At 38.1% G+C, this 24,396-nt stretch overlaps 1 long non-coding RNA gene across 5 annotated transcripts in view; it reads right to left on the bottom strand.

Moving 5' to 3' along the window:
• Nucleotides 1–3,876: 3,876 nt before the first annotated feature.
• Nucleotides 3,877–24,396, bottom strand: part of LOC122557316 — a 61,329-nt gene continuing 40,809 nt past the window's right edge. For 2 of the 5 annotated variants that reach the window (XR_006313798.1, XR_006313799.1), the window contains 3 exons: nt 16,681–16,808; nt 8,539–8,739; nt 3,877–4,208 (listed from right to left, as the gene is read on the bottom strand). This is a non-coding gene — a long non-coding RNA (uncharacterized LOC122557316). Of the gene's footprint in view, nt 4,209–8,538; nt 8,740–16,680; nt 17,096–24,396 lie in introns of those variants that run through there. The other 3 variants (XR_006313801.1, XR_006313797.1, XR_006313800.1) reach the window with 3 other exon arrangements.

Genomic DNA, 24,396 nt, shown 5'->3' with positions numbered 1-24,396 from the left:
AACCTGTGCACGTTTTTCCACTTAAAAACATGTATCTTGAAAATATCTTATCACAGATGGTTTGAAGATCATTTATGACTGGTAGATTTTACTATAAATAGAAATCAGCTCTAGCAAAAACATTCATTTCATGAAAGCATTATTTGAAAAGCTGAGGTGTGGGTCCTTTTCTGTTTATCTGATGGCCATGTTGGAAAACACATCTCATCAATATGTAAATTCCAGACCTAGTTTTGAAGATGGTTTAAAAAAAACATTTGACTAGCAAAGATTTAAGAAACCAGAAAGTTACTATCAATTCTGATCAATTTGAATCACATTGTTGCTGTTTATCAACCTATGCCGAGAGACGTCCAATTGCATTTTGACTCAGCTAAAAGTAGTCAATACATCAACTGTGCCTATGACTTGTTGATATTACTGAGTCATGATTTAAGTTTTTCATTGTGAGAGTGGCAGAACTCTCATTAAGCAACTGCAGTTAATGAATATTGGTAACTCCAAGAATTAGCTCATGCTTTTAGGCATTTACCTAAAAAGCCAACATCCGTGATTTGGACAGGCCCAGAACAACAGGTGTGCTATTAAAGAACTAGCTTCAGTAAGCTACACAAAGAGGTGGTGCAGCACAGATGGTGGTTAAAGTGAGACAGTTTTCAATATGCTTTATAACCAATCCTGATGCATGCTATTTTTGAGGTTGCATTATATCAGACAATGCAGTCATTGGACTTGGTCTGTCTTGACTTATTGGTATAATCTCTAGCAATTTTTGAGAATCTCTTTTTTGAAAGCTGGGGCAATAAGAAGGATGACTTTGAGAAGTGAAAGTCTGAAATATAATTTTGAAAATAACCATCATGAAATCACCAACATTTTTAAAAAAATTGACATCATTACTTTCAGAATTTCGTTTCCTGAAAATAGATTTCCTCGTGGGAAGATGTGCTGCCTCCAAAACTTTGGGTATTAAGATCAATCCTAAGCCCTTCAAATCTGCAAACTGCACAATACCAGATAATGCATTTACAACAATAATTTGTGTTGCCTTCATGTGTTTAATTTTCTTAGACACTTCCCAGAACCCGAATCCCATATAAATGGACACCAGAGACAAAGAAGGAAGTATTGTAAGTTTTAGGTGTGTGGGGTCATCCTAGAACAGAGGCAGGTGATGAGGCAAAAATATTTAAGCAAGGAATTCCAGAGACACCAAGCCAAAAGGTAGCCACCAATTATTGTACGTAATAATGGATGACACTCAAAGGAATGGAAAGTTTGGAACATTGTAGAGCTGGTCAAAATTTTAAAAAGGTTTAAAGGATTTAAATGTAAGGATAAGATTTATAGATTTGAAACTTAGTGCAAGGCCAGAGTGTACTTGGCTTTCCTTGATCATAAAGTCCTCTCTCCTATCTTACCCCCCCCCCATAATTCAATAGCCACCTACAAACAGTCCCTCAGCTAGTCATTCTAATCATCTCAATTCCCAGACTCGAGCTGCCCACATTCTTGATGAAGACATGGACAAACCTTAGAAAACCCATCCCTGATTGGTGGCTTGCTTTCCACATAATCTTTACATAATATCACCATCTGACTGTCCATACTTGTGCTTGACTTCTAAGGCTGACCATGGCCCAAGGTTTAGACTGAAATGGTGCCAATCCCTGAAACTGAATTGAACAAAACACCTAATCGGCTGTGGAGAAGGTGAGGACTGCAGATGCTGGAGATCAGAGTCAAAAGTGGGGTGCTGAAATTCCTGATGAAGGGCTCTTGCCAGAAATGTTGATTCTCCTGCTCCTCGGATGCTGTCTGACTTGCTGTGCTTTTCCAGCACCACACTTTCAAACATAACTGACTGTGGCTAACCACCCCTTGTCTTGGACCAAAAATTGTTCAGACCTCAGGAATGACTGTGCCTGTATTTTCTGAATGACTGGAATCAGCCCTCGCCTCACTAAACATATCTTTAATTTCCCTTTTACACACCATCACGCCTTCAAGCACATGGAGTATATTTGCAATATAATCTGCACGCTAATACACCACCTCTTACAGCAAAGTGCCACCATGTCCTTTGTACCCTTCCTTTCCTGCTGACACTTCACCATGCCATTCAGAAGCTGCCCTGCCTTCTGCAGTAAGTAGCCACTCTGAGGCACTAGCTGCTTCCTTGCCTTCTGCAATTACCATCAGAAACAAAGGCTGGTGTATTGCTGTACTGCAGTTGGGTTCTGCGATGCTTCAGGGACACATTCTCCCTTGGTTCCCTCGTTTACACCTATGGCAGTTGTAGAGTTCACAGAGAAAGTGAAGAAAATAAACAATGACAGTGTTTCACTAGATACTACTGAAACAAAGAACTCACCTGTACTTGGGCCAAAGACCAAGTCAGCAGGTACACCCTTGGCTTTGAAGCATTGACCACCTCAGTTAGGAAACTGTGAACTGAGCTGTGTAATTAATGCATGCAGATAGACTTCTTGCCACTTAATGGAGAAAGTTAACTCATCTTCAGAGGAGTAAAGACTTAACTGCTAAAGTTTATGCTAACAGCAAGGATATGATTTTTGGACTCCTGCTCAAATAAGTGATTAAGTACTCATTTATTCACTATTATTTTCACCATCCTAGGGAGCAAAAAGTCTCTTGTTTATTAAATGTTTGGATGATTGAAACCTACCCAATTGACTTGCAGTATAAAACATCAATACTGCTATGAATTCGCCATTTGCAAGATTATCCAAGAACATAATCCCGGACTTTACTGTATTGGAAAATTCATCTTCTTTTATTTAATATACTCTGTTTACCATATTACTATGCAAGTGATCAGATGAAATGTTCTCTTTGTAGGTGTTTTCGTTTCAAGTGAGAAGATCACAGCTGTAATGTATCAATGTGTCAAGTCAAATTTAATTGGAGGTCTACTCAGTTGCTGGACATTGCAACCAGCAGTGAAACATCATCAGCATTCACTGTGTATACAGCTGCCACAGAAGTTTTGCAGGATTTTAAGCAGCAATTCCTTGTTCCCACAGAAATTTTCAAATGGCTGCATCTAAAGCCAACTGTGGCAAATATAAATAGGGAAAGCAAGTGTGGCTCATTTCAAGCAATCAAACTGAAAAACTGTCACTCAGGTGTCTATGTAAGCCAGAGGTATAACATTGATGATTTAATTTAATTGAAATCATATTCAGTACAGAAAATAAAGAGAGAAAGGAAGATGGGATTGAAAGAGATCAAAAAGGACAGAAAGAAGAAAAATTATATATTTTAAATCTTCAATCACTTAATGACGGAATCAAGATCCAAACTCATTTAAATACATTTTCAAGGTCACAGAGTTTTGATAGTTAATCTAACTTAGCATACAGTTAGACATTTTCCTGAACCTGAATATATAGGCCTTTGATTCTGAGGCTCAGGTCTTGAATCTTAATAAAGGAAATTACAATGGTACACGGCACCAGTTGACTCTGATGGATTGGAAAATGTTGCTAAGAGGAATGACCGTGGATAGGCAATGGCAAACGTTCAAACAGCAAATAATAAACTACAAAAATTGCTTTTCCTGTTTGGTTCAAGAGTGCAAAGAGAACAGAGGCCAAACCATGGCTTACAAATCATAGAATCCCTACAGTGTGGAAACAGGCCATTTGGCCTAACAAGTCCCCACCAACCCTCTGAAGAGTATCCTACCCAGACCCATTCCCTGACCTTAGAATGCTACATTTTCCCTGACTAATGTGCACCTAACCTACACATTCATGAACACATGGCCAATTCACCTAACTTGCACATCTTTGGGCTATGGGAGGAAACTCATGCAGAATGTGCAAACTCCACACAGACAGGTATCTGAGGCTGGAATCGAACCCAGGTCCCTGGCACTGTGAGGCAGCAGGGCTAACCACTGAGCCACTGTGCCTCCCAAAGGAAGGCCTCTCAGTGATATGTGAGCCTGATCTCTTGGAGGCTTATGACGAGTCTCAGCTGGTCTCTCAACAGGCCTGGTCTGGGCTCTTGATGGTATGTTGGCCCAATCTCTTAGCGGTTTGTGGCGGTGTCTTGGCTTGGCCTGCAATATGGATCCTGCCCATGTTCCCAAGACATAGGGAAAGATTGGAGAGATGGCGGCTTTCAGCAGCAGCAATGCTATCTGCAGCAATGGCATCAGGAAAGACAGCTGAGGTCTCCTAGAGAATTAGATAAAAGGAGGTCTCATCAAAGATTGTTAAACATTTAACTGATTCCTTTATTTTCCTTGTTTAAATTAAGAAAGACTTTAATGTTAACTTTTACCTTATTTCTTTATTTTTCTAATTTTTCTACAAAGTAATGCTTAACTTTTTAACTCTGTTTCTCTTCGTACTTTGTGCCAATGTTTTTTGTACCTCGATACCTTGGTATTAAGATGGTGCTTTGTGTGGCAACATTATACACTTTTCATTGTATTCCTGTACTTCTGTATTTCTGTACTTGAGATACACATGACAATAAAATCTAAGTCTAAAAGTTAGAGATAGTATTAAATGACAAAAAAGAGACATACAAATTGACAAGAAAAATGAAATAAACCTGAGCATCAGAAGCAGAGTCGAAATCAGTAAAGGGGGACAAAGAGATTGATTAAGAAGGGGAAAATGGAGAATGAAAATAAGCTAGTGGGGAACATAAAAATTGACTAGAAGTTTCTATTGGGATGTGAAGAGAAAAAGATTGATGAAAACTAGTGTAGGTTCTTTATAGTCAGAAATTAGGATATTTATAAGAAACACTTGAGAAACTACTTTATATTTAACTTCTGTCTTCACTAAGAAGAATATAAATAACAAACCAGAAATGATGACGAGCATGGGATTGAGTTAGAGGAAGGAACAAAAGCAAATCTGTATTAGCAAAGAAATGATGTTAGAGAAATTGATTGGATAGAAATCTACTAAATGACCAGGGCCTAATAAAACCCAAAGTACTTAAGGAAATGGTTCTCAAAATAGTGGATGCATTGACAGTCATCTTACAAGGCTCCTTAGACTCTGGAACACTCCCTACAGAATGAAGGGTAGCTAATATTACTCCGCTATTTAAAACAAAAGGAAGAAAGACAGAAAACAGAATTTTAGAGAAGTAAGTCTGACCTCAGTAGTAAGGATGATGCAAGAGTCTATTATTAAGGATTTTGAGCAAAGCACTTAAAAAGATTGGTTGAGTCAGACACAGTCAACATGGATTTACAAAGGGAAATCATGCTTTAACAAATCTAGTGGAATTGTTCAAGGATGTAACTAATAAAGTCAATCAAGGAGAGCCAGTGGTTGTGGTTTTGACAAAGTCCCACTTTTGTGATTAATGTATAAAATGAAAGTGCATGGGATTAAGGTTAGTGTTTTGAGATGGTTCAAAAGTTGATTAGCTGACAGGAAACAAGAGTAGACAAAAGGGGCTGGAAGAATACAGCAAGTCAGGCAGCATCAGGAAGTGGAGAAGTCAATGTTTTGGGTATAACCATTCTTCAGGATCAGATGTGGGGGTTGGGGGAACTACAGATAAAAGTGTGGGGGGGTGTTGTTGGGGTGAGGAGAGTAGCAGAATGGCGAGGTAGTGAGAGGTGAACAGTAATGGGTACGACCTAGTTGGTCGATGGGAGGGATGAATCCGGTTGGTACCTGGAAGGAAGGGGTGCTTTGTAGAATGGAAGGGAGGCGATGCAGCTGGAAAGGGAGCTGGGGGTGGGTGGGAAGATTATTTGAAATTGAGAATGAGTTATACCCAAAACGTTGACTTCTCCACCCCCGATGCTGTCTGGCTTGCTGTGTTCTTCCAGCTTCCTGTTTGTCTACTTTTGATTCCAGCATCTGCAGATTTTTTTGTCCCTGTCAGGGAACAAGAGTAGGCATACATGGGTCCTTTTCTGAATGACAGGCAGTGGCAGATGGGGTATTGCAGGGATTGTTATGAGGACCCCAGCTATTCACAATGTCTGTTAAGAATTTAAATGAAGGAACTAAATGTAATATCGCAAAATTTCCAGATGACACAAACCGAGTGGAAGATTGAGGCAGAAGGAAGATGCAGAGATGTTGCAGAGTGATTTAGACAGGTTGAGTGAGTGGCAGATGCAGAATGATCTGAATAAGTATGGGGTTATCCACATTGATGGTAAAAATAGAAAGACAGATTATTATTTGCGCGGATGTAAATTGAGAAAAGAGAATGTTCAATGAGACTTGGTGTCCTAATGCACCAGTCACTGAAAGTAAACCCATTGGTGCAGCATGTGTGTTGACCTTCATACTGAGACAATTGATAAGGATGCATAACATATAACATTTTAACAGGACTAGACCTTAGATGCAAGACAGATATTCCTGATGGTGGTGGAGTCCAGATCCAGGGGTCATAGTTTAAGAATAATTGGTAAACCTTTTAGGACTGTGACAAGGAGAAATCTTTTCACCCAGAGAATGGTGGGCCTGTGGAATTCACCACCACAGAAAGTGATTGAGGCCAAAACATTGTGCTTTCAAGTAGAAAGTAAATATAATTCTGGTAGCTACAGGGATCAAAGGAGATGGGGGAGGGTGGGATTAGGATATTGAACTTGATGATCAGCCATGATCATAATGGATAGCAGAGCAGGCTCAGGGGGGTTGAATGGCCTACTCCTGCTCCTATCGTCTATGGTTCAATGTCTGTGGTTCTCATTTTTTCTCTTAATCAATAACTAGAGGGTACATACAGCAATTTGACAGCCCAGCATGTCAAATCTGCTGGTAAGATACTGACGCCGAGGTTTATGAAGGATTATGACAATTAGAACAGTAATTATTAATGATTCAATAGGCAATAACATGGAAGATATATTAGATATTAACTCCACAATCGTTATGCAAGCTGATCTCCTTACAATTATTTGTCAGAAAAAATGGACCATTCAATGTATTTACATACATAGTTTTCACCCCATATTGCCTTGTGACACATAAACTTCTCTTTGCTATTCAGATAAATAAACGACAAAGCCATGGAAGCTCACCAACTAGAATCTTTTTAAACATATCACAACTAAGCACACAGCACCGCAATTTATGATGATTCGCAGTATGTTTCAATCTTATGGTAAATAGTTAATCTTTTGAACTAGGAAGCGGATGCACTTTGCAGTCAGGTGCACATCTACAAATCATGAACTGTCAGCAAAATTGTGTGCTTGTGTATATAAAAAAAAAAGTAACTTACAAAGAACTAAAGGAATTCAAGATTTGCTAAATATATTGCAGACATGAAGTTAATTAGCAATGTAGGAATATTAGCTGTTGCTTCACTGTGCAAGAATGAGCAGGACAACACAATGACAGCAAATTCAGCAGCAGTGGTTACCACTTTTGTTAATCTATCATCAGGGTTTCAGATTCTGCTGAATTATGAGTTCTACCTTTATTATTATGGTAAATGGTTTAAGTATGTCAGCAGTTTTGGAGGTATCATCAATTTTGTATGCAATATGGAAAATACAAATACACATTTGGAAGATTTTACTTTTGTAAAAGACTTGTTTTTGCTCCTATAGCATGACCTGAAATGACAGTCTAACGTAAAACTCTGATGAAGTTTTAAACAAACGTTTTGCAGGTAATTAGGAAAAGGGTGTATGTGTCAAATGTATAATGCAATTGAGAATCAGATTCAATACAGAAGGTTCTTAAAGTTATAAGGTTAACAGAGCGAAAAGTTCAGTCAGGGATTAAAATAACAAATACGAGATGAAAAGAGAGAATAAGTAAAGAAACCAGCACCTAAAATGAAGGGGAAACCAAAAGTCTTCCACAGGTAACTAAGCAGTAAAATGCTGACAAAAAGAAGAATGTAGCTGAACAATGATCCAATAGGGGATATGAGCATGAAGGTGAGGGAGAATGGCTGAGGTACTAAATTATTGTTTTGAACCTTTTGTCCAGGGATCTATATCTTTCCAGTCTGGGGATTGGGTCACACTCATATTTCAAAAATTTGTTCACTGGATGATTGTGTCACTGGTTGGTCACTGGCTAGACCAACCATTATTGCCCATCCAGCAGTTAAGAGTTAATCACATTGATATAGGTCCAGAATCACACACAGGCCAGACCAGGAAAAGACAGCAGATTTCCTTCTCGAAATGATAATAATGAACCAGATAGATTTTCACAATAATCAGCAATTGTTACACTGTTGCTATTAGTAAAGTTTATTTTGTTCCATCAAGGTCTCCTCAGTCAATGAGTGGGAAGTGCAGAGAACAGGAAGAGTTAGTAGTTTGAGAGGGTGAAGTGGGTGAGAGGTTTAGCAGAACATGCAATAGTGAAAGTTGCATCCTCGGGTCTTGGTAAGATGTATGTCTAATGGCAGAATTAGAACGATATGTGACCCTGTAGCAGAAAGAAATGTGAGGTAGAAGAAAGAAATGGTGGCACTTACCATGTGAAATGCAAAAAGTCTTTGTCTGTGCTCCTGTGTTTTCTTTTTGACTAGTGATACAGCACTGACCTGGGCTAGACCTTTGTCCAGGCATGACGCGTATGGTGATCAACACTAGGATTAAGTATTGCGCTCCTCTCCACCAGCTTATCCAGTTATACCTCCAGGTTTCTGTCCACAAAGAAGGGAGGTAACTTGTTTCTTTGTTTGGGCCAATTTCTCAGTGATAATGAAGAAGCACCACAATGTTAAGTTTCTGGTTTGCATCATCTAAATTGATGGAAAGATTTTGGAAACAATAATTCAAGACAAAACAAAATCAGATTTATTACGACCAAATAAATCGATTTATGAAGAGCAAATCATGCTTAACTAAATTGAGCTTTTTGATGAGGTAACAGAGAAAGTATTTGATAAAGTGACACAACAACATACTTTTGGACAAAGAAGAATTCTTCCATAGAATAAAAGGCAAAGTTCATGGTGAAGCCATTATTTCCTTTAGTATTATGGGGTAAATGAGACATTTTGAAGTGACACAAAGAAAGAAGACTTTTGTGGTTACCCAGTGACAGAGTCCAAATATCAGGTGCAGATATCAATGCATCACAGGATTAAAGATTGATTGAATGATCATGAAACCACATGTAGTAAATTTGGTTATATCAGCTAAAGATGAAATAGGAGGAGGAATAGTGGGACAGTGATCTCCAGAATGGCTAAGAAAAATATTACTCCAAAGTTTAATTACCTGGTAAATTTTCTAGATCAAAAAACAACACAAGGTTTTTTAAAAAATACACGCTGAAAGGAATTTTGAGAAACAGAATGAGGAAAATAATGATGAAAATGTGCTACTCACTGTAATAAATAATAGCCTTGACATAAATACCTGTGACTGTAATGCAAGAATGTGTCAGGAGCTGTAATAAACATCTTTTGAATCTTTCAATCCCTCATTAATCACATCTACTTCATATGACACAGGTGTTAACATAAGCATGATTACATCAGATACAAATATTCTGCAGAAATGCAAGTTGAACCATTATGGCAGTTTACGATTAACAACAATGGCAATTTTAAAAAGGAGCCAAGATTTCAGTGGTAGATATTTGAAAACCACATTGAAGTTCAAGCGGGCAACAACCTCAAAAATATTTGGACAATTAACAGACCAATTTGAATGAATAGAGATCTTAAATTGAACAACCAAATAGCAGAACTACTTTCTTTCTAAGTACAATCTAAATTATTTCATGGTAGAAGACCTGTCTCTCTTTTAACACATACTTTTCAAATTCAAGTATTTCTAAAATGTCAAAGACCATTCACAACACAGAAACAAAGCTATTCTGAACAAAATACAACTTTTAAAACACTAAAAAGCAATTTTTACACTAACAAGGCTTACTTGCCTGCAGAGATCTCCTGATTCTGCCATTTTGTCTCTTTAATTCAGCACTAAAGCAGATAAAAGTCCTTGTGATGTTATCTTTCCTTATTTAGCACAAATATCATCTAGAGCCAGAAAACTGCTATTAAGAGTCTACATTTCTTAAAGGGACAGTTTCTAAAGTGATTAATGCCTGTTAAGAATCAGTAACAAAAAAAGAGAAACAGCAGCAGAAAGGTGCAGCTGAAAGGAAAGAACGGAAACCAGTAAAAGAAACAGATTAACATTGCATATTACTTTTGTCATTCAACAAAAAGGAAGGCAAACAATTAATTATGGATTGCACAGCTAATGATACATTTATTGAATTACATATATTCAAAGACTGTACATCATTTCATTTTCCAAATCAAGCAATATATGATCGTTAAAAAGAAGAGTTCTGAATATTTTGCTTCCTGATTGATTGATTGAATATTTTCCTTCCTATCAGTTAGGATGCTAAATAGGAAGGCCTTTGTAGAATTAAAATATCTGGTGTTTCTGTGAATGATCAAAAGTTAATTTGAAGACCAGAATGAGGTAAGAATTAACTTTAGGATTAACAGGCTCCAATGTATGTCATACAGTCAGCAATCCCAGATGACTATTGGCATGTCTGTTGGAAGTTGAGAGAACAAAGGGTACATGTAACATTTCTAGAGGAGATCTCTCAGACAGGTCCATCAAATTAGTAACAATCTCTACATCAATTAAAGCCTCCAGGAAGGATCTGCTGGGCAAGTAATAGGGATGTACAGTTCAGACCTTTATGAAAGATGGACAAAAGCATGAAGACATAGTGAGAAGCCAACAGCAATTACATGTTTTACATGCAGCTAGTGCTAGTGCCAAACTGTACCAAACCACTAAGATTTGGGGCAGATGCAGTTTATGACACCTACATTGAAGTTGTTCAGCTTTTCTTCACATCGGCAAAACATGTGGCTCCAAAGGATATTGGGTTCACATGAGCAGAGAATCAGATTCCAAAGGCCAAGTATGAAAGCGTAGCTTTAAGAAATAAGCTCATGATATTGTCACTGTATTATGGGACCACTTGAAGCATTACAAGTCACCAATGTTTAACCAAATATTTACATTTGCCCAGAATCTAAAGTGCCTGCGACTGCAAATGAAGCCATAATAAATATATGTGGAATCTTTCAATATCACATTATCCATATCTACTTCATATGTTATGGGAAACAACGTGAGCATTGCTGCATCATGTCCAAATACCTAGCTGAGGAGAAAGCTGATGTAGAGATTGTTAGTAATCTGACGGCAGTTCAAATCGATCATCTGTTCTTAAATTTTACAAATGACAAAAGGCAAGAATCAGCTTTCATACTGGAGCTCACTGCATGTTTCTGCATTCTATGGTTGAACTGAAATAAAGCAGTCCAGGAGTCACAAAACTGTTTACACCTTCCAAAGGTCAGGCAGTCTAAGTACGTGGATCAAGGAAAAGATGTGAAGAACAATGCAATCAGTTGCGTGCTTCCCCCAAGCTCCTGTTGGAGCAGATAATCAATTTCTTAAAGCTTGTACCAATCAGAGGACTAAAAGTAAAGTTGCCATCGTCTTACTAGATCATAGGGTGCTCTCCCACTGAGTGAGGCAACCGGAAGTTTAACCTGAGGGTCACTGTGCCTCAGGTACAGGGAAAGGTTGAGAAGGAGACATCTTCATGGTAAGCACATGTTAGCATCCACTTTGCATTGCAAACCAGCTGTCCAGCTAACTGAGCTAATGCAGCAATACTAACTGATCAAGTCATCCACAATACCTGTGATCTGTTTCACTTTACACATCTACAAATGAGGCTTCACTTGAAGGAGGACAGAAAGAAGCTGTCAGATCCAGAAGGTGAACCACAACAAGAAGCAGAATACTTGTCTGTACAAAGAGCCATACTGAAAGAATCATAAGGCAAAACAGGGAGATTTTCTCTTCCCTCACGAAGTAAATATGCAGTTAGTGAAATTGCTATACCACCCACTTGAAACCATGTCAGGAAGCCCAAACCATTATCTGGTGCAGGACTCGTTAGAATATTGTCAGCAAACTGCAGGCATCAATCAGGCACCTCACTGCAGCTTGCATTTGTGGGAGAGCCAGAAAGCAACAATTTATAAAGCTGAGCCAACTGGCAGACTAGCTGTGAGATGAAGGATCCAGTCCCTGAGAGCCCACACACACAAGAGAAGCAGGTTTCATTTTATGTTTCAGCTGGGAGGAATTTTCTTGCTGTTTATCTCTGTAACCACCTCTGGTTTTAGATCCTTCTGAGAACTCCATGTCCCTGCAACTTTGGCCTCTGAAGCATTGCCAATTTTAATTGCTTCAAAATTGACTCCTATGCCATCAATTGCTTAGGCTGTAGGCTCTGACTTTTCCTCCCTCAGCTTTTCTGCATCTCTCTTTCCTCTTTTATGATGCAGTTGTGATGCAACTAGAGAAGTCCACTACATTAAATGTGTCATATAAATGCAAATAGTTGGTGTGGTTGGAGAATTTTCCAAAAATAATCTGAATCATTTTTAGACTGGTCATCAGTGTTACATATGCTACCATCTCAATCTTTCAAATGTATGGGCTCTTAGAGTCTTTTATGGTTTGCTATGTGCTGGGTAACCACTTTCTGGTGTAATGAGTTGAGCCTTGAGGATTAGTAAACAAATGTGGATACACGTTTGGTGACTGTTTAAACGCACATTAAAAAGATGGCTGCCATAATCATTTGACTGAACTTAGCAGTAACCTTACAGAAGCTTCGAAGAAACCAAAATAAGCCAAAAGTTCAAGTGACATATATTATTCAGTTATTACCTCTTTGTTTACTCTTTCATCCTAAAATTTGTTCGTACTTGGAATCTGAATTCTCTTTAGTTTTGATAATAATGAAAAGAAATTACACCAAACTAGTACAATCTCAGATTTATGCCTCATTGATGGTATTAAACCAGTTTATTATTCCAATTCAATTAACCTCAGAGGATTATGCTATATTGTTTAATATTAAAGCAGAAGTTATATTTGAAAATAAATTCCTCAGAAGACCTTTAAAGAGAATTTTAAAGACAAGAAACTGCTTACAACTCCTTAACCCCTGGCTAGCCAACCAATCAGTTCCACAAGGGAATTCCAGTCTGCTAACTCCAGATGTGGGCTGTTAGACTCAATGGTGAGGGTTGTGGCTCCAGATCGTTCCGATCCATATACAAAATCTCCCTTCAAAGCTTCACTCTATCAATTATTATTGCTCTGAAGAAAGCTTATAACAGACTTGAAATATTAGCTCTGTTTCTCTGTCCTTAGATGATGCCAGACCCATTATGTTTCACCATTGTTCTGGTTTGTTTCAAATTTCTAGCATCTGCAGTATTTTGCTTTTACTGACATACCTTTGTTTAAGTGTTGCATTTAACGCTATCCTCTCTCCTTTCAAGACTTTGATTTTACAAATTTAGATGGTTTGAAAGTTTCACTTCTTCCTGGATGTTTTGTCTTCTGACTCAGCAGAATTGCAATTTGTTAGGTGGAGAATATTTGTCTTGTTCTACCTTCATGATGGTCTGAGTATCTCTTAAGAACTGGAGGACCTTTAATCTCTTGTATTTCTTTCTTGGACGACATTATCGCTGTTAGAACAAGTATTTTTATTTGCAGTTTCTTGAACCTTTAGACAAAGTTTCTTAGTGGTGTTTTCCCACTTTAATTTGTGTACCACATTTTCAATTTGTGTTAATGAATTTGTGTTCTCAAAATGCCTTAGATCTGTGCTCAAATAGGTAAAAACAAGGACTGCAGATGCTGGAAGCCAGAGTCTAGATTAGAGTGGTGCTGGAAAAGCACAGCAGGTCTCTGTGCTGAAATAGGTTGACCTTCCACTTCAACTTGTTACTTTGGACTTGCTCATTTGCCATAAGTGATTGAATTATTGGTGAAATAAACTTGCACATTTCCTTATTTCAGTTACTTCAAGATTCTTACGTTATGTGACATCCATTAAAGCTGTTGAGGAACAAAAAGAGAAATCGCAGGAGAAGCTCAGCTGATCTGACAGCAGCATCTGTAGAAACAAAGATGTGTTACCATTTCGAATCCAATGACCCTTCTTCAGAATAGTTATTAAGACAAGTCACTGGACTGAAAACACTAACTCTGCTTTCACTCCACAGATGCCACCAGACCCTCCCTGCCTAGTTTTCCAATAATTTATCTTTTTGTTTCAGATTTCCTGCATCCACAGTTCTTTATTATAAGGCTGTTGAGGGTTCTTCTTTGGAAGATAGGTTGTCAAATTCTGTTATTGAATGTGAACCTTCCTAATCACTTCTGTTTATAATCAGCAAATTGAATCATCATAACTAATTCTTCACTGTTCTGTGCTGCAATCTGACTCAAAAAGGGTGCAGATGTTTCAATTGATTCAAGTGACATATATTGTTCAGTTGTTATCTCTGTGTTTGCCTTTCTTCCTGAAATTTGTGAGCATTTGGAATCTAAACTCTCTTCAGTTTTGATAATAATGAAAAGCAATTACACAAATCAGTACCATCTCAGATTTATACTTCATTGATGGTATGAAACCAGTTTATTGTTCCAACTTAATTAACCTCAGAGGATTATGCTATGTTGTTTAAATTTTCACCTAATACATATATTTATATATATTAGGTTGCACCATGAGCATGCACTGTATTGTAAAATCATCTACTAAATATTCCTTTTATAGATGTAACAGAAGAATTCCCTAATAATTACATGTTAGACTATAATTGTCCACTTCTTTAAATTGCCTAAAGCTTATCTAGTTTCAATGACAGGATTTGTCACTTTCCCTGGTCTTTGTTCCAGGATAGTATGAGTATCATTAGTTCATTGCATTTCCTTGCCAAATTTTGTGGTATCCACAAGTTATGGCAATTGTGCTGGATCTGTGCTGTAATTTGAAAAATACTTGCCCTTAATTTGACAGGTGAGTGAATTACTAAAAATTTTTAGTTTTGGTTCAGCAGCTGAACTCAGACTAGGTACTGCTCCCATAGATCATCACTGTATGAGACATCCTGTAGCTTTACCCTGCTACTGCATGTTTCATCTGTAAAGCATGTCTCTTATTGGATTTGAAGTGTTTCAGTTATTCTTTGAAGCATTCTTCAAGGTTGAGTGTTGCCACAATTTTTTTCGGAGGAGGAGGTGTTTGGGGGAGTTCACTGTCCTGAGTAATCAGCAATATTTGTTTTCCTTAAGACCTTGTGAGTTGTGAGCACAGTTGTCTCTTTGGAGCCAGTACAGCAAAATCAAATCTTTCGATGCCACATTGTGTCATCACATTTTGTGATCTGCCACCTATCCCTTCTAAGTGCTTTGTTTCTTTTGGGGTCTCTATGATCATGTGTGTGCTGGAATAGACACCATCTGGTCAAACGAGATGCAGTTTATTATAACCTACATATAGTTGCAGAGATATAAGAATAGCTTCTATATTACTACAAGCACTTGGGAGGACTCTTACCTAACATCCTTCTTCCATGAGATCCTACTTTATTCCCATCAGCCCTTCATGTCTTTCAGATCCTTCTGTACCCATATACAACCACTGTTGTGCAGGTCAGGTGCCAATACAATCCAAGAAGGAACTTTTAATACAATAATAAAACAGCAAGCTTCGTTGTCATTCAATCTTCATCATTGACTCTGGTCAGCCATGTATCCAGCACTGTTTTCAAGGTGTGTACTAGTCAGATTCAGCAATGTGTTTTTATATTTATCTCTTGAATCCAGATCCCAATCCTGATGCCACATTCGCCAACATCTTTGTTTTCTTCACCCCCCCAAGCAATTCCCAGTCCTCCATTAGGCGTCTAAGCTCATCCTCCCAACTTTCAACTCCTACTCTTTATTACCCCAGTTCCTCCTCTCTCAGCCCTCAATCAAACCACTCCACCAGCCAATACAAAGTGTTTGATCCACCCCCACCGTCTTTGCCCAATAAGGTCCCTATATTTTCCCTTTTTTTTAGATTAGATTCCTTACAGTGTGAAAATAGGCCCTTCAGCTCGACCAGTCCACACCAACCCTCCGAAGAGTAATCCACCCAGACCCATTTTCCTCTGACTAATGCACCTATCACTATGGGCAATTTAGAATGGCCAATTCACCTGACCTGCACATCTTTGGACTGTGGGAGGAAACCTGAGCACTCGGACGAAACCCACGCAGACACGGAGAGAACGTGCAAACTCCCCACAGACAGTCGCCCAAGGCTGGAATTGAACCTGGGTCTCTAGCACTGTGAAGCAGCAGTACTAACCACTGAGCCACCATGCCACCCATCTCAAGTGACTTCCAAAATACTGCCATCCAAAATAAACAGAACAATCACATAGAATCAGCAGCCTATTCACATGCACAATTTTCTCTGTCCCAACTCTGTTGTACCCCTCATAGACCCCCACTCCTTTCCCCCACCCTCAAATGCGTCCCTTTCTCTTCTCTGTCCCCAATCCACACAGTACAAGCTTCTCTGATCCTGCAACATTGACCAGCCACTCTCCAGCTCAAGTGGAGAAACAGCTCTCACAGCAGAAAAGTTTCAGATAATTTCAGCTCTTGGGGCACCCAAGATGTTTTCTACCATTATCACAGGATGACTCAATCAATCGAGTGGAATCAGCTGATTAAAATTGTAATTCCCTTTAATAGATACTATCCAGATATTCATCATAGATAGTTGGAACTTAAAAGGAAATGTAGACCCAAACCTTTTGAATTTGCTATTGTCAAGAACAGCTCACTCCTTCTTTGATGCACATCATCTAATGCTTCTCGCATTGACTTACAAGGTCACTTTTTCCATCTTCCTCCTTGTTTCAGTTTTCCTCTATTACACCTGTGAAATGGATCAAAGTAAATGATTAACATGTATTTTCCCAATTTGCTGCACTTTATTTAATGCAAATAAATACTTTCCAACGTGATCTTATCTCAACCACAGATGTCAAGACAGTTTACCCAATAGCATAATGCTCAGATTTTCCCTTTGTTGATGTGTATCTGTGAGTTGAAAGGGGAAAAGGTGACACTAAAATATACCACAAAATACAGTTCTCCATCCAGTACTTCATTAAGCACAACACTCTGCACCCACACTAGACTCAGAGAATGCAGACCGACTTTTCATTTAAAAATAACAAGGGAAATGAGGTACTGAATTAGTTTATAGAAACATACTATAAACTGTTCAAAAATAAATAATACTCTGCATGAACATTTGATAGAACTGCAGATGCTGGAAAGCTGAACTGAAAACAGGAAGTGCTGGAAAATTTCAGTAGGTCTGGCAGTATCTGTGGAGAGAAATCAGAGTTAATATTACTGGTCCATTGATGGTAGCTAGGAAAAAGATGTTTTTTATACAGAACATGGGGTGGGTGGATGAGGTATAGTAAACAATAGGTGGAGATAGAATCCAGAAAGAGAGAGAAACAGTTGGACAGACAAAGGGTGGTTAAGTGTCAACCTAGGGGAATGAACAGCTGCTAATGGGGACTATTACCAACCCTTGGGTGCCTAACTGTTGTGGACTCTATCTCTGCCTATCAGCTCATTTCTTCCCACATCCACCAACCTACCCTAATCCCCCGTTCTCAGCATACATAACATCTTTTCCTAGCTAACATCCGTGTCTGCGTGGGTTTCCTCCGGGTGCTCCGGTTTCCTCCCAGAGTCACAAAGATGTGCAGGTCAGGTGAATTGGCCATGCTAAATTGTCCGTAGTGTTAGGTAAGGGGTAAATGTAGGGGTATGGGTGGTTTGCGCTTCGGCGGGTCGGTGTGGACTTGTTGGGCCGAAGGGCCTGTTTCCACACTGTAAAGTAATCTAATCTAATCTAATCTAATCAGCTCAAAAGAAGGGTCACTAGACTTGACATGTTAACTTTGCTTTCTCTCCACAGATGATGTCAGACCCGCTGAGTTTCTCCAGGAACCTCTCTTTCCTTTTCAGATTTTCAGCATCCACAGTTCTTTGTTTTAATTTCTTAAGCTTGATTGATTCTACTGCCCTTGTGTAGATGTGATTGAAGTAGTTCCAAGCAGGTGATAATCATGACATTGAATGAAAATATTTTGGATGGGTATGAGTTCTTCATATTATTAGACAGACCCCTGTGTTGGAGCATTGGAGAGAATTAATGTCTGCCTACAAAGAACAAAATATCTTCCTTTTCAGATATGGGTAAATCTCTAAAGATTTAAAAGAACAGACCCTCAAAGGCTGAAAATTTGGAATTAAGAAATAATCATGGTGTGAGTATACAACATATCAGTCTCTAATTCAAAGAAGAATGTTTGAAGATTCCAATTGAATCTCTTCTGTAGAACCTCATCAAAATGTTGACCTATCTTTATTGTTCAGATGCTGCGTTGTGAATTCTCATTATTTTCTGTTTTCATTGCAATTAAGTTTGTGCTTGAACAATACCACACACTGAAAATGCAAATAGATTGAGAATATTATTTAAAGAATATTCTGTTGGCATCAAATAAGAATAGCAACAATGAAATAAGTTTCTATGGTGATTGAACCAGTGCTAAGAATAAAGGCATAGGCTGTGAGCCCAAGAACAGTCACTTAAATAGAAGCTTTCTTTACACAGACTAGAAATAGAACCTGAAATCTCCTATTGCTTCAACTTTATGCTCATCAGGTTGCTCTATTTCCTAATTGATGAGTAGGATGTTACTATTGGAGTGGGTTTTCCTCCAACAGGTTATTTGATCTGAAGAAACTCGGTGTGAATATCATGGTTTTGAAGAATTCAACAGACCATTATTACAGCTAATTATTAGATATAAATATTACAATCACAGGCACAAAACTGTCTGGGCTACTATTAGTTATAGAACAGAACAGTTTGTCATGTTTCAAAAGATCCACAGCAGATGAGACCTTCGCATACTCAGTCACAGTCACTGTATGATACAGTAATGGTATCTTAAACATATTTCTTAAAGGTAAGCTGATATTATGTTTGTGAGACATAACACAACAATAATGTGGAGAAATTAGGAATTTGAAAACATTAAATAAAAGGCATCACTGTCATGTCAAAATTGAGTAAATGATAAACAATTTTCACCTCAATCTAATTCTAGTACATTCTCAAGCTTATTAATGTGTTCAATCTGTACATTATAAACATTTCTGTATTGTTTTATTTATTAATCTTAATTTATACTCAATAAAAATTGGAAATCCTTTTAGATGTGCTCATAACAAGCTTTAGAGTTGAAGCGTGCATTCAGGACAGCATCTGGGTGGAAAGCTCTTAACCTATTTATACCAACCAAAACTTCAAACATCAAGAAAAGGACCATAGCTACACTTTAAAGTCACAATTGTTGCTTCCAAATAGTGTTATGATGAGAGCTGATGTTAATACTGAACAAGTCTGATTCCAGAGTGAAACCTGACATGATAGACCAGAAATTTTATTTTCTGATTTGGTTATTTTATTGGTCAAGTCACGAAAGCTACTCATGCAAAACTTTTACTGTATTTCATCAAAAGAACATGAATATAGTTTTTTACATAAAAAGAAAGAAAACCAAAGCTATATATGAAAATTTAGAGAGATTTTATCATAAACCATAAAAAGAGAGGTTCAATCCTATTTCCCAGCAATACTCTCAGCAGACACTTAATCCAAGTGAGCTATCGTCCTTGTCATCACTTTAAAATTTCTTACTCCAATTGATGAAGTCACAACCATTTTCAGGTAAGGTGGCAGTGGAATAGGGCTTCAGAGCCTAAAGCTCATCTGCTCTGTCCACTTTATTTCATTCCTTTTCTTTTTCTCTCTCTTCTGATTTTTTCCTTTATTCTCTTCTTTTTTACTTACGTCTTGTTGAAGAGCACGGTCACAATGATGGCATTGGTGGCAAGTGGGCCCATTGTCGACTCACGGCAGAGATAAGTTTGGGTTCCCAGCAATGTCTGCATCCAGCACAGCTTCATGGAAGCAGCAATGGAGGCAGGATTAGACCCAGTATGAGACTCAGCGGCATCGACAGCATCTGCATCGATGAGGTGGGCACAAAGCAGACTCATGTTGGAAATGGAGTTGAGTTTGGGTTGGTAGCGTACCCAGCAGCATGGGTGACAACTGCATTGGCAAGATCTAGCAAGGAGTCATACTGATGAGGATATTGGAGGAGGGGAGATGGCACCACAGAGTGGTGATTTTCATTCCAGTAGTGGCAATGGGGAAGGGGATTTGTGTCGGGCAACTCGGCCCATGGCTCATGGTGGAGCACTTATCAAGAAGGACTGTAAAGTTGAACACATTTTCTTTATTTCTTCATTTTTCTGCCTTTATATTCTCCATTTTGGTTTATTTTTCTGTTTTAAGGTGGTGCTGGCGAGTACAACACTTTTCACTATATTTTATAACAAAATACTCATAATAATAAAAAAAACAAATCAAATCATATCCTTTCAGCAATTTTCTGTACACTGAGCACATGCAACTCCCTCCATTACTGTCTTTCCTTGACACGTTCGGCTAAGCTAACCTGTCCTCACTGAACCCCAAGAAAGAAACATAGACAGTTTTCAGCACAGTCTAATTGAAGTTCCAACTTTCCAACTCTGTTAGCCTAAAGGCTTGCACAATTTAAAATCTGCCCTTCTCCTGGACTTTTTCTGAACTCAAACTGCCTGTAGCCCCTTGTAATCAGTCTTTTTAAGTTGTAAGAGTTGTGTATATTGAATATATAAGCAATTACCTTACCAATAGTTTCTCTAGTCATTTAGCTTAAGTCACATGATACCTTGGACATGCTGCCTTTAGATCACTGTTGCAAATGACGTACTAATCCTTTTTTATAAAAGCAGATCAGATTTTCACAACACTAACTACCTATGTCCCATTTACCTCTACTTTAGAATCCAAATTGCCAAAATAAAATAATAATATATTGAAAACCTTCATTGTGCTAATAATTGTTTTGGCTCTCAAAATACCCATAATTTGATCAAAACACCTAATTCTGATTTGTTAGTTGAATTTGCTTGAGCTGATTTTTGCTGCAGTATTTCCAGTTTAAAAAGGTAGACCAATGGAGAAGGGAAACAAATCGGACTCAAAACAGAAATTGCTGGAGAAACTCAACAGGTCTGGCAGCAACTGTAGAAAGAAAGCAAAGTTAACATTTCTGGTCCAGTGATGCTTCTTCAGAACAGTTTTCCATCAATTTCTGTTTTTGTTTCAGCATCCACAGTTCTTCGTTCTCTCTTAATTTACTGGGTTTCCAGTCTGATCAGTATCCTCTGACCTCTCTGTCAACATTCAGAGTGGGAACTTTAGGGAAAAAAGTAAATTAGATAAGGCCAGGTTCCACTATAGAGTTCCTACACAGTGAGCTGTCAGGCATGAAGACTAACTTCTGCAAGTGTGGAACTTTAATCCATAATATCTCAGCACCTTCACGATAGTGGAAACAGAAACATAGAATACAAAAGTTTTTGTAAGTTTAAAAGAAAACATTCAAGATTATCCTGCTTCCTCATTGTTGGAAGACAGTATAAATAAATTTGTGCAATGATAAGTGCACAATGTCCAACTATGGCATTTAGCAAGGCACATAAACTATAGAATTCTTGTTATTTATAGCATGTCATCGTAGTGTCAAATTGTGTACTTTGAACTTGTTCATAGATTATGCATTGTGATAGTAGAACAGTTTATTTGTTATTTAAATTTTAAAAAATTGTTTTGGTTAATCTATAACTGAGTTGTGTGGTATATTTTGAATGTTACATCTTCAAATCCAAAAAGATACATTTGAATTATTAGACATCTGTTTGAATTCATGTCCAAAGTTTCGGAGATAAACAAAAATTAAATACTAGGAATGTCAAATAAAACTAGAAACATCTGGAATTGCACAGTAGGTCTGCATTAGAAAGGTTGAATCAACATTTTAGATGGAAATACTTCATGATTTGTCCAGTATTTCCAACATTCCTTTTTAAACAAAGGCCTTGAAATTACACCCAGTGGTATTAGCATGCATTAACTTAATTCTTTTGATACATCCATGAATTTATTGGAGAATATCAGTCCAAAGGTTTTCATGCTTTTTCTGTTTATTTTTACTGAAAACAAGATGGTAGACACAGGAAGAGAAAAATAGTAATTGGAAAATGGATGTGCTGAAGGGCCGGATGTTGGTATGGCCTTCAATAGGCCAAAAATCTAATTTTGAGTAGACTGTAAAGGAGGGGAATGATCACATGCAAATCATATTAACCACACTCTTGGCGTTTAGTTAATAGTTGACATCAAAAAACCACATTCCCATGGTTTTGAATATACTTGTGAACAAAAACAGGTGTCAGTTTAACCTGGTAGAAATCTAGATAAGTACCATCACTAAAGTCTGCCTTGTCAGTTTCACACCCACAAGAGTTTATTTCACACGCACCACCTTGAGAATTATGTCTCATATACATTGCACAGGTAAAAAACAAAATAGCTCTTGTTAAAGGAGTGCAATGCGTTTTCTAATCCGACAAGTTAGATCACCTGCATGTAGGAAACAAAAACATATAGCTGCTGCAAAAATGATCTGAATTCAAAATATAGGAGGACACAATACAAAAACTGTCAGAAAACACAAAAAAACTCATCCAAGGAACAAAATGGAGGCTGAATTGACACTGAAGATGACAGCAAGTAGAAGGACTTGATAAGCAAGGTATATGGTATACTAAGTGTTATAAATTGAGACATGAAGTATAAATGCTAGAGACAATGATAAACCTAAACAAAATATTTGTTAGCTTACAGTTTGTGTTCAGTTTTTGTAGCCCTACAAAGAATGTTAGGTCACAAAGTGTCATAAAAAGAGATTAGATGAAATCAGATCAAAGATTTTAGTTGTGAGGAGTGATTAAAGAAAATGAGATTCCTTTACTAGAGTATAAAAGATTAAAATCATGAAGTGTTTCAATAAGGCAAAGAGGGAAAAGTTAACATTTCATTGGGTATTTCAATAACCAGAGCAGGATAGTTTTGTTGACCTGCAAAAGAATGAAAGGAGAGACTAGCCATTTCGCTTCTCATCAAGAGTCTAGGGTGTGGAGCACAACATAAGAAAGGAATATAGAAACAGAAGACTAAATAACTTATAATAGTGTTGAGTACAAGATTTGAAAAATAAAAATAAGTATGGAAAAAAGGGAAGTAGACTAAATCAAAAGCTCTTTCAAACAACTGCACAGCAAAATTCTAGGCTTTAAAAGTCAATAACCCATTATCACAATTGGTGTTGCTGGAGAGAAGCAGACATGGCTGGTGTTCTGCAGCTCCATCTGATGGAGGCAGTGTGACATCTGTCTATTCCATGTTCAAGAGGAAGGTGGCATTTTTATAAAAAATAATCTTTCCTGAGATGTGAGCATGGCTGTTTAGGCTAGCATTGATTGCTCATCCCTTGAGAAAATGGTGGTGAGCCGCCACCTTGGTTACATTCACAATGGTGTTAGGAAGGGAATTCTGGGATTTTAATCCAGAAACACTGAAGGAACACCAATACATTTCAAAGTAAGGATGGTACATGATATAGAGGGAAAATTGAAGTAATGCTTCCATTTTTCTGCTGCTCTTGTCCTTCTAGAGATTGTGGGCCTGGAAAGTGCTGTCAAAGAAACCATGATAAGTTGCTGCAGTGTATATTGTAAATGTATACTCTGTGTGTTGGCAGTAAAGGAAGTCAATGTTAAAGGCGGTGAGTAAGGTGCTATGGACTATACTTCTTTTGACTTGATGGTGTCAACTTCTTGAATGCTATTGGAGCTGCACTCATTCAGGAAAGCAGGGAATATTCCACCACACTACTGGCTTGAACCTTGTGGATGGTGGAGAAGCTTTGGGAAATCGAGAAGCAAGTTATTCACTGCAGAATTTCAACTTTTGACCTGCTCTTGGAGTCAGAGTTTAGTCAGAGTTTGGTCAATGGTAATCACCAAACAGGGCAAGAATTGAAGGTTCATCAGTGCCCAATAATTAGGGCACAGGTCTCTGGGGACTAACTGTGTCAGGCCAGAGGTGGGGCCATTGTATTTAGATCAGGATCTGTGCATCAGTGGTTGGGACTGGGGAGTGGGGCCACTATGTTCAGGTTATGAGGAGGCTGCTGTGCTTGGATTGGGAATGGGGCAACTGACCCAGGTTGGGAGCTCTGGGCCCAGACAAGAACCTGAACTGGAACTTGTGATGCTTGCCCCCACTCCCAAGATGATGGTAGAGGATAATGCAATAAGGTAAAAATGATGACTGCAGATGCTGGAAACCAGATTCTGGATTAGTGGTGCTGGAAGAGCACAGCAGTTCAGGCAGCATCCAAAGAGCTTCAAAATCGACATTTCGGGCAAAAGCCCTTCATCAGGAATAAAGGCAGTGAGCCTGAAGC

Source organism: Chiloscyllium plagiosum, chromosome 15 (assembly GCF_004010195.1).
Source record: "Chiloscyllium plagiosum isolate BGI_BamShark_2017 chromosome 15, ASM401019v2, whole genome shotgun sequence".
NCBI classification, from domain to species: domain Eukaryota; kingdom Metazoa; phylum Chordata; class Chondrichthyes; order Orectolobiformes; family Hemiscylliidae; genus Chiloscyllium; species Chiloscyllium plagiosum.
Note: the sequence above shows the minus strand (reverse complement) of the source record. Positions and strands in the feature narration are given on the sequence as shown.